General features: G+C 46.7%; 1 protein-coding gene across 1 annotated transcript in view; it reads left to right on the forward strand.

The window, feature by feature from the left end:
- Positions 1 to 12,549: 12,549 nt before the first annotated feature.
- Positions 12,550 to 13,019, forward strand: part of LOC147349073 (serpin A12-like) — a 36,854-nt gene continuing 36,384 nt past the window's right edge. The window contains exon 1 of the mRNA XM_086365204.1: positions 12,550 to 12,580. The gene's annotated coding sequence lies outside the window, so the exon portion shown is untranslated. The remainder of the gene's footprint in view (positions 12,581 to 13,019) is intronic.

The following is a 13,019-nucleotide window of genomic DNA, read 5'->3' on the forward strand; positions in this document are numbered from 1 at the left end:
AGCTAACGTGCCAGGGCTCCGGGCGGTGGAGGGGACGTTCCGGGCTGCGGTGGGGACGCCTCCATCTGCCCTCCCGGGTGACCTAGGGTCCAGGCAACTGTGCTGTGCCAAGCTTGCAATCAGACAGACCTGCCATCCGCCCTGGCCTTGGCACTTGCTGTTTATAACCTCCAGGGGCAGGGATTTCCTTCCCTGAGGGCTGGGCCTCAGTTTCCACATCTGGAAAAGAAGGCTGTCCTTCCAACTGCATAGGGTTTTCCGAGGATCAGCTGGAAGACGAAGCTCTCCAAGCTCAGCCCAAATGCTGACACCTGGTTATCCCATGCCCTTCAGTGGGGACCGGCCATGCTCCCTGTGCGCCTCCTTCCTTTACAGAAAGCCAGCACTCTGCCCTTCACCTGGCTCTCCCTGAACTGACGGCATCATCCTGACCTTGAAGGCAGGTGCGTGGCCACGTTCTGCATAGGTGCTGAGGCACCTATGAGCTCAGCCCCACTGAGAGTGACCCTACTGTGTGTCATTGACTTCCCTGCCCTGGCTTTGGGTGGGGAATCTCACCTGCAGCTCACCCCTTCCCATAGGGGCTATAGGCCTGGGTTGGGGGACAGGTCTTGAGGGGGCCACAGGCCTTGGGGAGGCCACTGGGAAGCCCAGATCCTGGCCAATGATTGATTGACTGGTGAGAGCCCCTTACTCAGGAAGGCACAGAGTGCATTAATGTGGGAGGGTGAGGAGGAGCTGGAGGCTGCAGAGGACCTGGGGAGGCAGAGGCAGGAGCACCCAAGGCAGAGAGCAGCTGAGTCCCCCTCAGGGCAGCGACGTTCACCCCCTCGTGAGGGCCTGGAAGCTGAGCTGATGGCGCCCAGGGCAGGTCCAGTCCTGAGTGTGAGCTGATGGTGCCACTGCCCAGCTCCTCCCTGCCCCCTGACTTCCTTCGAATGAGCCCAACTACTGTGAAAGCTCAGTACTGCTGGCATTATGCCCATTTTACAGATGAGGAAACTGAGGTCTCCAGAGGTCAAGTCCTTTCCCCAACTCACTGGTGAGAAAGTGGCCAAGCTAATGTTCAAGGACAGTCTTTCTTTCCTCAGAAATGCCAACTTGGGTGACCAACTCACTTTGTCCACTCAGCCCAGGGCCGGGTCTGTGGGAACCATCAGGTAAATGTGCTGCAGGTGGATGGCTTGCTTCATAAGGAGGGAAAACAACCCTGCTGGCTGGATTTAAAGCAAGTCTGCCCTTGTTCCAACCCCCTCTAACCCTGCTACCATACCTTATTCCAAATGCAGTTCCCATAAAGTCTGTGCATTTCCCCACACTCCGCAGGTGTGCATTGGAATGTATCTATGAGTACTCAGGCCCAGTCTGCCCCAGGAGGCAAGGAACACTCTAGAAAGCTCAGTGATTTGTTTAGAATGGAATTTCTCAACACAACTCTATTGGCATGTAGGGCTGGGTTATTCTTTCTTGGGGGCGGGGTTGCTATCCTGTGCAATGAAGGATGTTTAGCAGCACCCCTGGTCTGTACCCATAGGTGCCAGTAGCATGCCCCCCGAGTTGTGACAACCCCAGACCTCCCCAGACACTGTCAAACGTCCCCCAGGAGGCAACATTGCTCCCATCGAGAAACACAGTGGGAGAGAAGCCGGCAGCTCCTCACCAAGGACACCATCAGCCTTGGTTTCTGCTCTAACTTGTGAACCTTACACAAAGCACAGACACGAGTCTTACATTCTCCGTTTTCTTTTCCAGCACTTTCCCCAGGCTGAGCCTCAGAGCGTCCACCTCTCAGGGGTGTTTGCATCTGGCCTTCTGCAGTGGGGCTCACCAGGCTCAGCAATGACAAGGCTTTGAGTCACCAGCAGATGGTGCAAAAATCCTTCCCAGGCCTCTGTGGTTGCTGCTTTCTTCTCTGTGACCTGAGTTACTCTGAGAATCTGATGCTGAAAGGAGCTTTAGTGCCCTGGTTCTGAACTGTGGGGCCGGCGTTAGATTTTGCCCCCCAGGGAGCCTATGAGACATTGGATTGTCACAGTTGAGAAATTGCTACTGCCACCTAGTGGGCAGAGACCAGAGACACGGCTGAACACCTTAGGGTGCACGGGACAGCCTCCCCGACCAGGAATGATCCAGCCCAGAATGTCAACTGTGCCGAGGTTGAGAAGCCCCAGTTTATAGATGAGTAAACTGAGGACACCGAGGGAGAGTTTAATTGTGTGGGTGGCTTCCCAGCATGCTTATGGGATGTGGTGATAAGATGAGGTGAAAACTGTGATGAGGGTTTACAAAGCACTTACGCTTGAGGGCAGAGGGTCTGATTTCTTTGTCTCTCTCCCTGCATCCACAGAAGTTCTCAGGAAAAGTTGGCTGAACTGGATTGAATAGGCCCCTCCACATCTGAAGATGGGCAATAGCTATAGCTGCATTTTGACACTGCCTCCTGATCAGATACTAACGCTGCCCAGAGCACTGGGTTGAGAAGTGCCATATTCAGCAGATAAGAGTCCTAGAATCAACTAGTCATGTATGCTAAGAGTGCAGAACCAGATAATCAGAAATTCAGCCTTTTTGCTGATCCCAGAATAGATGATCAGAAGCCTGGGAGGAAAAGATTCCGTTAGAGATTTTTCTTATAAATCATAAGCCCTCTGAATTGATTTACTGTAAAACAGGTGAACAAATATCAAGATGCATTTAGGACATCCTAGAAAACATGGACAATGCATCTGAAGAACTGCAGATGTAGGTGAGTTTTGTGATTTCATCTTCTGGTTGCAAGACGGAGAGCATTTTTTGCCTGAATTGCCTGCATCTCTCTGAGCAGATGCTGGGCAAGTGTCTGCCGACTTGCCCAGGTTGCTTTTGCCCAGTATTCAAAGCTGGACACTCCAACATACCCTGACTTCCATCTTCGCTGGCTCAACCTGGCCGAGTCCATCTCTCACCCGAGCTGCAGGTTCTTTCATCCGTGAACAGGAGTAATAATGCTCCCTTGCATCACCGGAGGATGTATTTCCCCAGGTAAAGGATGGGGATATGTTTCCTAAACTTGGAAGAGCCGACACCTGCCATGACTCACTGAAGAACGGGGCAGCAAATTAGGTGACGTCATCATGTTCTCCTGATGAAAGGCAAAATTGTGAGGGCTTTTTGTTTTTTTGTCTTAGTTCCCTCATCCCTCAAGGTCCTGAGACTGATAAACCTTTGGAACTTTTAGCCTCAGCACCCCCACTGCCCTCATTTTATTGTCTCTGTTAGGTTTTTACCAGACAGAGATGACCTTGGCTGGGCTCACTTTTTCAGGTGACAGTATTGCTACATGGGTTTTTGGGGTTTCTTGTCTTCTACTCGTTAGTCTGCCCTGCACCCATGCCTCCCCTCTCCCCTTGTATCTCAAAGCCTACCTCACTGAGCCCAAAGAGGTTCTCGCATCAGCTCCCCATGGGCCCACCTGAGGGTCCTTTAACTGTGTTTTGATCTTCGGAAAGGACCATCAGCCCTTACCACATTTTCCAAGGGGTTGCCACCAAGGCCAGCATGGAGATCAGCTGACCGATTCCAACTGTTTGGAGGAAGTCGAAACTTAATAAGGCCCATGAGGATCCAGGGGCGAGGCAGGGTCAGAACCTGGTTGGGTGGGTGGCAGTGTTCATTCCATCTGCCCTCTCCACCAAGGAGTCACGGAGCCTTGGTTTGCTGGGATAGGGCCAAGGTAGCAAAAGCATGGCAAAGCAGGGGTAGGAGACAGAAGAGAGTGATGGAAGGTCATCTGCGGGTCAAAAAGAGTGAACAACTTCCTAGAGGGTGAAGCAGAGCTAAGGAAACTGTCAGAGAGAGGGGGGCAGTTTCCCTCCGGGGATGAGGCATCTGAACAGAGGCTTCTGAAGCCAGACAGTATCTCCGTATCCCAAGAGGCTCTGGAGGCACAGTGGTCCCCAGGGGCTGAAGCTCACCTCCATTTCTAAATTGCTGGGGGCACTTCAAGTCCCTTGGCTCTCTGATCCTCAGATTCCTCACTTATTGGCGGGGACACCTACCCCATAGGGCTGTGGTTAGGTGTAAATTAAATCATGCACATGACTTGCTCAGCATGTAATAGGTAGTCAGTGCTACTCTGCCTGTGGCATATCTATAAGGTAGTTGCATTAAAAGTAGAATAGAATCTAGAATAAAAGAGATGAAAGTTGCCCAATTTCTGCCTGTTTCTAACATGTCCCATCCAGGTGCCCCTCCTTTGGATACAGATGAAGGGAGCATGGCCAGAGAAGACAGGGATGATGAGAGCCCTGGAGATGAGGTCCTGAAGCCTGGCTGAGGAAAGGAGGCACCTACATGGGATGAGAGATGATACTGGCATGAGCTGGGTTCACTGGGAGGAGCCTGAAGGCTAGGCAGCCCACATTCCCCCAGTCCTCACTAAGTCCCCTGCAATGCAGGGCCTTGGGACACAATACCAGGCACATTCCTTGCTCCCAAGGAGTCTGCAGACTTCATTGCACATGGATGTCTGGGGAAGAGGAGGTTCTAATGCTCCAAGGTCCACAGGCCTCATGTTTCACGCAAGATGGTACCCAGAGTCCTTCTGATGACCCAGGAGACATCAATGGCCCAGCCTCATTTCCTTTCCTGTCTCACCTCCCACCAGTCTCCCCTTCACTTATTCCAGTCCGGCCTCCCTGCCCTTCTTTCTGTTCTACCAACACACTGGCCATACCCCAGGGCCTTTGAATGCCCGATTGCCCCTGCTTGGGAACTCCTCCAAGGTGGGTCCCTTTTCTGTGCAGGTCTCTGCTCAAATCGGCCTCCTTAGGGAGGTCTTTGGGGGGCACTCATGGAAAGAGCTTTGCTCAGCCTCTCCCCAAAGTCACTCCAAATCCTACTGTCCCGTTGTCTCTTCAAAGCAGTGATCTCTACCTGCAGCCACTGTGCCCATTTATCTGTTGTTTATCTGTTTGCCATTTCACCTCATTAGACTTTTTTGTATTTTTATTTTGTAGTATATTTTAAAGTAAAATATTTTAATAAAAAATTTAAAAATTGCACTCCATTTACAATTATTATAAAATATTGGCTATATTCCTGTGTTGTACTATATATATATATTTAAGCATAATTAAGATTCATTTGGGGCTCCCGGGTGGCGCTAGTGGCAAAGAACCCATCTGCCAATGCAGGAGACATAAAGAAAGTCGTATTTGATCCCTGAGTTGGGACGATCCCCTGGAGGAGGGCATGGCAACCCACTCCAGTATTTTGGGCTGGAGAATCCCATGGACAGAGGAACCTGGAGTTCATGAGGTAGCAAAGAGTTGGACAAGACTGAAGGGACTTAGCACATGCATGCAAGATTTATACAATTTTCACACAGCAGTAGGATACAAATTCTGTTGAAGTTCCCATAGACTAAACTAAGAGACACTGGAACATATCCAGGGACATAAAATAAGGTGCAAAAATTTCACAGTCTAAGGGCATTAAAAGACACTTACTCCTTGAAAGGGAAGTCATGACAAACTTAGATACCTTATTAAAAAGCAGAGACCTTTGCCAACAAAGGTCCATATAGTTGAAGCTATGGTTTTTCCAGTAATCATGTACAGTTGTGAGAGTTGGACTATAAAGAAGGCTGAACACCAAAGAATTGATACTTTCAAATTGTGGTGCTAGAGAAGACTCTTGAGAGTCCCTTAGATTGCAAGGAGATCAAACCAGTCAATCCTAAAGGAAACCAGTTGTGAATATTCATTGGAAGGACTGCTGCTGAAGCTGAAGCTCCAATACTTTGGCCGCCTGATGCAAAGAGTCGACTTATTGGAAAAGACCCTGATGCTGGGAAAGATTGAAGGCTGGATGAGAAGGGGACGACAGAGGATGAGACGGTTGGATGGGATCACCATTTCAGTGGACATGAGTTTGAGCAAACTCTGGGAGATTGTGGGGGACAGGGGAACCTGGTGTGCTGCAGTCCATGGGATTGCAAAGAGTCGGACATGACTTAGCGACAGAACAACAACAACAAAGGATACTGAAATCATACAGAATCTGTTCTCTCACCGCTGTAACCTTCATGAGAGCAGACACCTGGCTCTACAGGGATCTCAGGGCTTGCAAATCAAAGCATATGAGATGATCCATTGGGGCAGGAAGAAAGTATCAGGTTTTTTGGTTTACCTTTTCTTGTTTTAATTCAAAAGAAATGAAGTTCTACTTCTATATAATATATGGGTTAACACTGGCTCCGTTACTCAGCTACCTGACACCCAGGCATACTCCATGTGCAGAATCCACGTGATGTTGATGGGGGCACCCCACAGTGCTATCCTTGGTCCTTGGCTCCACTTCTGATGATTGGTTCACACTGTAGTTTCTGGGTGCCTGGCTCAGCGCGTTGATAGAATATGCAGAATATATTACCCAGGGGTTAATTAAAGTAACTCTCACAACATGAATAGCCCGCTTAAAGGGATTCCTACAAGGCAGCTGTGGATTATGGATAATCAAGCTTACTATGCACAGAGAACTGTTCACATAGGAACTGGCAGGACCAGTATGTGTTGCACTGATGGCTGCTGGACACAGCTGTGCAGGTTGCAAACCGCACAAGGGCACTTGGACAGGAGGCAGGCGGCGGCTGACATCAGTCCACACTCTAGCGGCCAGTCCTTCTTCCCAAGTGCAGGGCTGTGTCCTCCTAGACAGAATGCCTTTTCCCCACCTCCCTGTCCTGTTTCTCGTACTTGTTCCCAACAGCCCCATCATACGGAGCTCTGATACTCAAGCCATTTCTCACAAGGAATCAGCCAAAGTGCTCAAGACGCCTCGAAGGCCATTTGAAACACAGATTTACATTCACAATCAACCACTCCAGGCCTTGCCTTGTGACACTGCCCAGTGATTCTCCAATGGCCAGCTCCTCCTCTCATGCTAGCAGAAACCAGATTTTATACGGAGTAGCCATGTGCACTACAAAAAAGCCCATTTTCCAGTTTCCCTTGCTACTATAGAGTCGCAAAGATTTGGACATGACTGAAGCTACTTAGCACGCACTCACTACTAAAGATGATAATCAAGCAGCAATTTGGCTAGAGAGAAATAATGGGATGTCTTCTAAGGATTTGGGGAGATTTTTTTTTTGTAATGTAGATGATACCCTTCCTCCTTCCTCCTTTCTGGAATGCAGATGTGATGATTTAAGGTGTGGCAGCTCTTTTGTGATCTTGAGAGAAAGGACAAGGCAGCGGTAAAGACTAGTCCTGACATCTCTGCGTGATGCCAAGCACTGTTATCTTTCTGCTGTATGAAAAAAAAAATGCCCTCATTTGTTTAAGCTGTTATTTAATCAAGTTTTGGGTTGCTTGCTACAGAACACAGTTCTAGACAATTGACTCCTCAGCAGATGTTGTTCTTTGCAATATTAGCTCCGATTGTGTGGAATAATCACAATTAGCCAGCTATTTAAAAACTAATACTAACCTTTAGATTTTTTTCAGCAGTGTTTAAACTCATGTAAATTTCAATCAGTTATGTTGTAAAATGCTATCTAATTTAATAACACATTTTAGGAATCTCTTTAAATATGCTTTATTTAAGTATAATACACATATAGAACCAATCACATATTGTTTAAGTGTGCAGCTCATTAATTATTCACAAACTGAGCCCATCCAAAGAGCCAGGACCCAGATCAGGAAAGATAATGTGACCAATTTCCCAGAAGAAGCCTCTTTTTAGATATCTTTCTTAATAATGAAAGTGAAAGATCACATACTGTTTGTTTTAGAACAATGACTAAACTAATATATGGAAAAATATTATGACAATAAACTAAGATGGACCCATTGGTTAGCAGATACTGCTTAATGAATCAGAGAAAACATTGCTGAAGATTCAAAACAGGGATTTGAATCAAACAAATTCCTCATGTGGATGGTTTGCTCTATAGTTGGATGACAGTACTGAGACTAATATGTCTCAAATAGGATGTTTGCTAGATTTTCAGATGCTGCTTCAGCAATGAAATATGCCTTAAAAAAACTACTATTTTTGGTAAAACACTAAAGGAAAGGTGTATTGGATAATATTTTTCAACACTGTTATTTCTTAAGTCAAAACAATATTTTTATGGGGAAAGAGTGTAGGCACAGATGCAGTATTTGTTTAGACTGGAAGATATGAAGGATTTAGGGTATATTTATAGAAATAACACCACATGTGAAATTCTTTTCTTATATACGTAAGCAAACTATACTATCAATGTGTTATATTACCAGAATACACTTTATAGTAAGATAGTCATTTTCAAAGTCTTTATTTGAAAGATATTATCAATATAATAAGTTTTATAAAAAAGAATATTTCAGAGTGACTCTTCAGAAAATAAGGAATTATGTTGAAAGCTTTGATACTACAGAGAAATTTTCAGCTTATCTTTTGTAAAGTACTTGAAAGTATCATTCTTAAAGATGTGTTTTGTTTTTTTTTACACAGGATAGATATTTCAAATTTGTTGACTTTTTCCTTTGCAATAAAAATGGGTCTCATTTCCAACTGTATTTGTTTCCAGAAAACAATCTATATCTGATATAAAAGAGGTTTTACTTAGGAGTAAGAAAGTAACAGTTTTCAAAAACAAAAACCATCCTCATGCTTTGGAAATATTTTGAAAAGAAACATTTCTGTTTTTACCCAATGTTGTTGTTGATAGCCATGTAAATATGTTACCTGTAAAAATCTTATTTGTAAACTTGAAAACACTTGGCAACAACATTTTCCAACCTATTTAATTTTTTCCCCCCCAACAAAGGATTTCAGGTATTTTGAACCTGGAGTATTCTGGTGTGCCTTCCCTGGGAAAAGGTGATGTGTTGACTCTGGACATTCAAGTAAGTGCAGAAGTGATGGCATGTTCCTTCTGGGAACAAGCCTTACGAGCATGCGCAGCTCACCCTGCTCTCATTTCCCATCGCCAGCGTGACAGTGTTTGGGAAGGAGTTTGGGTTCCAGAGTGAAGACGTTTTGGAGCAGACCAGCAGCCAACCTGTGACTGACATGGAGCCTGCGGCCTGGCAGACGTGGCAGAGGATGGGCAATGATCCTGCTTGACTGAACCACAGGGTAGAAAGTGCAGAAAAAGGAGAGATGAGGCAAGCAGAGCAAGTTGGGACCATACTGAAAAGGACCATGAATCGAACTGGAGCGCAGACTGTGGTTGGAGGCCCTGAGCAATCTGGGAAAGGCTGTGAGTCCGGGGAGACCAGGCAGGAGCTCTCACTGCTAGCGAGGATTGGAGAGAGCATCACTTTCATCCATGCAGAGGAGCAATGAGGTACATCTGAAGTGGGTTCACTCAGCACTCTCACCGAGAATAGGGACCATTAAAATCTTCATTTTTATACGTTGTCATGATCCCAGTCAAGCATCCGTGGTGTAGATTGCAAACACCACCCCGACTACGCCCCCAACTCCTCCACGCATGCGCTTTGCACATCAAAGTGTAGTGCGGTCCATTCAGATCATGGTTCGACAGCAAGACTTACTCTGATCTACAGGTTAAGGTGGCTAGTTCTCAGCCCTGGCCTTGCATGTTTCCACTTGAGTTCTTTTGTCTCTGCCATCACAGGAGAAGATGGGCAGGCTGGTCTAGGGGAGAGTGAGAGAGAAGTGGAACACAGCTGAGGCACTCAGGCATACTGGGGGAAGCCAGCTTAGATTAGGTGGCAGTCAGCCAACTTCCTGACACACCAGCAAGGCTGATCCTATACCACTGAAGTCCTATGGTTGTTTGTTATTATTGGGGAATGAATAACTGATCCCCTAAACACTGTTGAGAGCATCCTGGGTGCTTTTGAATTGTCTTCTTCTTCCTTCCTCTCCCCCTTATCACTCTCTCCTCCTTGTCTCCCTCTCCATTTCCTTTTTTTATTGGTTTATATTTCTTTCTTACTGTACACCAGTTAATCTATCCCCTCTTAGTCCACATAGCAAAGCAAAATCGCCAAGGGCTCCACGTTCACATCTCTTTTATCCAGCAAGCAGTCAGATGAAGCATAACTTAGTTTGGAGTCCAGATTCTGAAGGGCCCAGCTCGCCTCTGGAGCTCTCTTGGGACTAATCAGTCATGTACAGATTTGGGTACATCAACCAGCCCATTCTAAAGGAAATCAGTCCTGGGTGTTCATTGGAAGGACTGATAATCCTTTGGCCACCTCATGCGAAGAGTTGACTCACTGGAAAAGACCCTGATGCTGGGAGGGATTGGGGGCAGGAGGAGAAGGGGTCGACAGAGGATGAGATGGCTGGATGGCATCACTGACTCGATGGACATGAGTTTGAGTAAACTCCAGGAGTTGGTGATGGACAGGGAGGCCTGGCGTGCTGCGATTCATGGGGTCGCAAAGAGTCGGACACGACTAAGCGACTGAACTGACTGACTGGACCGTTGTGGCAGCTGCCATAGCAACAGGAAACATCCAGAGATAGGGAAGGGGAAGTTTCTGGGTAACGGGTTCTCAGCAAATAAAAATAAAAGACATCAGCTACAGCTCTTATAGGGTTTCCCTGGCGGTTCAGTGGTAAACAACCTGCCTGCCAGCGCAGGAGACACAAGAAACTCAAGTTCGATCCTTGGGTCTGGAAGATCCCCTGGAGGAGAAAATGGCAACCCACCCCAGTATTCTTGCTTGGAAAATTCCATGGACAGAGGAGGCTGGTGGAGTACAGTCCTTGAGGTCACAAAGAGTTGGACACAACTGCATACACATAACACAGCTGTTGAACTTTTTAAATTTAATGAATTTGTGTTGTTATATTATACAACTTTTATGTTGTATAATATGGAAGGCATCATCAACTCAATGGATTCAATGGACATGAATTTGAGCAAATTTCAGGACATAGTGAAGGACAGGGAGGCCTGGCATGCTGCAGTCTAGGGGGCTACAAAGAATCGGACATGACTTACTCACTGAATAACAACATTATACAACTTTTAATATATATTCCTAAAGTGTCAGCTTATATACAGTGTTTGATTTCTTAGTATAATACCTGTGTTTTCTCACAAGATAAGAGAAAAACATTACCTACAAAAAATTCCATGTCAATGCTCATCTCGTAGTCAGAACCCCTGATTTTCCCTTTTTCTTGAACTAATATACATAATAAACTGTTCAGCTAGTGTTGAGTAACTTGTGTCTAGTGTCATTCAGAGAAGGAAATCTCATGATGATGGTCTACTGTGTTTTCCCGAGTTTGATGAGTACACTGAAATTCATTTGAATTATATACTTCAAATGCCTGAGTTGTTTGGAACGAGAGTTATTTCTCAATAAAGCTGTTAAAAGAAAAATGCTATCCACCCAACAAATAATTACTGAGCATCTACCAGCTACCAGAAACTGTTCTAGCCACTGGAAGAACAGCAAGGAGGTGCCTGTCCTTACAAAAGTTACATTCTAGTACCAGGCAAACAGCAAATAAGTAGGGTGACACGTGCTAGGGAGGAAAATAAAGCAGGACAGGGTTGGGGGAGAGAAAGCAGGGTGTTAATATTTGTCTCTAGGTCATCAGGGGAGACAACACTGAAGCTGAAGTTTGGGTTTGAGGAAGTGAGGACACATGCCTGGGCTTCTCGGGTTCCCACTGGCCAAGGTCCAGGCTCACTACCAAGGATCTCGCTGTCCATGCTTCCCCACTGTGGGTCATGGCACCCCAGACCTCAAAGGCCAGCTAGTGAAGGTGCCATGGCCAGGGTGATTACCTTCAGTCCTTACCACCTTCCCTTTTAATCAGAAAGCATCTCCCCTTTGTGTTCATTATCAGAGTGGGATATGAAATTGTGCTTTAAAAAAGAATTGTGCTGCAAAATAAAAAAAAAATAATTCTGTTGCAAGTCTAGATGTTGGAAAGGGAATGGAGGAGGGAAGAAGGTGATGCCAAGATGTAAGACTAAGGTAGGAGCCTGGCAGGTGTCATGGGCTGAAATGATGTGTTGAAGTCTTCAACCCTCATGTCTCAGGATGCGACTTATTTGAAAGTAGGATCTTTACAATAGTAGTTAAGTTAAAATGACTCTGTTTGGGTGAGCCCTACCCCAATGTAATGTGTGTCCTTCCCAAAAGAGGAAATTTGAACAGAGACAGGCACACACAGAGTTAGGATGATGTGAAGAGACACGAGGGGGTGTCACGTGATGATAGAGGCAAGGATTAGACTGATGCTGCTGCAAGTCAAGAGACACCAGGGGCTTCCGGCCACCACCAGAAGCTGGGACGAGACAGAAAGGGTCCACTCCAGGGTCCCCAGGAGAGTGCAGCCCCAATGACACCTTGATCTCAGACTTCCCACGTCCAGAACTGTGAGAGAATAAACTGCTGCTGTCCAAGCCTCCCAGTTTGAGGTTCCCTGTGACACTGGCCCCAGCACGTTAATACACCAGGTGATGGGTGATCCCAGAGTTGGGAGTGCTTCATTTTGTGAGGCAGGTGAGGGTGGGGTCAGATGCAGGGTTCTATAAAGAAGGGACGCTGGATCTGGATCTCAAGAGCGAGAAGGATGGTGACAGAGAAGGGCAACCTGTCAGGTGAGTATTGCAACAGCTGATGACAGGTGCTGGCAACTTGCAACTGGCTTGGGGGTGTGGTCACCGCAGTAGATTAGTGGCGTCAGGACCTGGTGATGAGGGGCAGGGAGGGGGCACGGTGACTGCAGGGATCTGGGCTGAATCGTTGGTGACAGAGGTGGCATCTCCTGAGATCATGAATACAAGCAGAGAAGTGTAGTAAGGACTGGGACAGCGGAGGCCACTTGGGGCCTGGGAGCATTTGGTGAGATGTCCAGGAGGCAGTTAGACAAAACAACCACACAGAACAGGCTTCCCATGTCTGGCTCCTTCTCAACCTTTATTACTCACATCAAAGTTCTCTCCCTCAGAGAAGCTTTTCCGCACCCTCCTGCTCCATCCAGGCTGGTTCCCTACAAGTCACTCTCTGATCCATTACCTGTCTATTCTCACAGCATTT

The sequence above is a fragment of the Bos grunniens genome, chromosome 21 (genome assembly GCF_055505025.1).
Source record: "Bos grunniens cultivar Pamir isolate PY7600 chromosome 21, Bosgru_T2T1.0, whole genome shotgun sequence".
In the NCBI taxonomy this organism is placed as follows: Eukaryota; Metazoa; Chordata; class Mammalia; order Artiodactyla; family Bovidae; genus Bos; species Bos grunniens.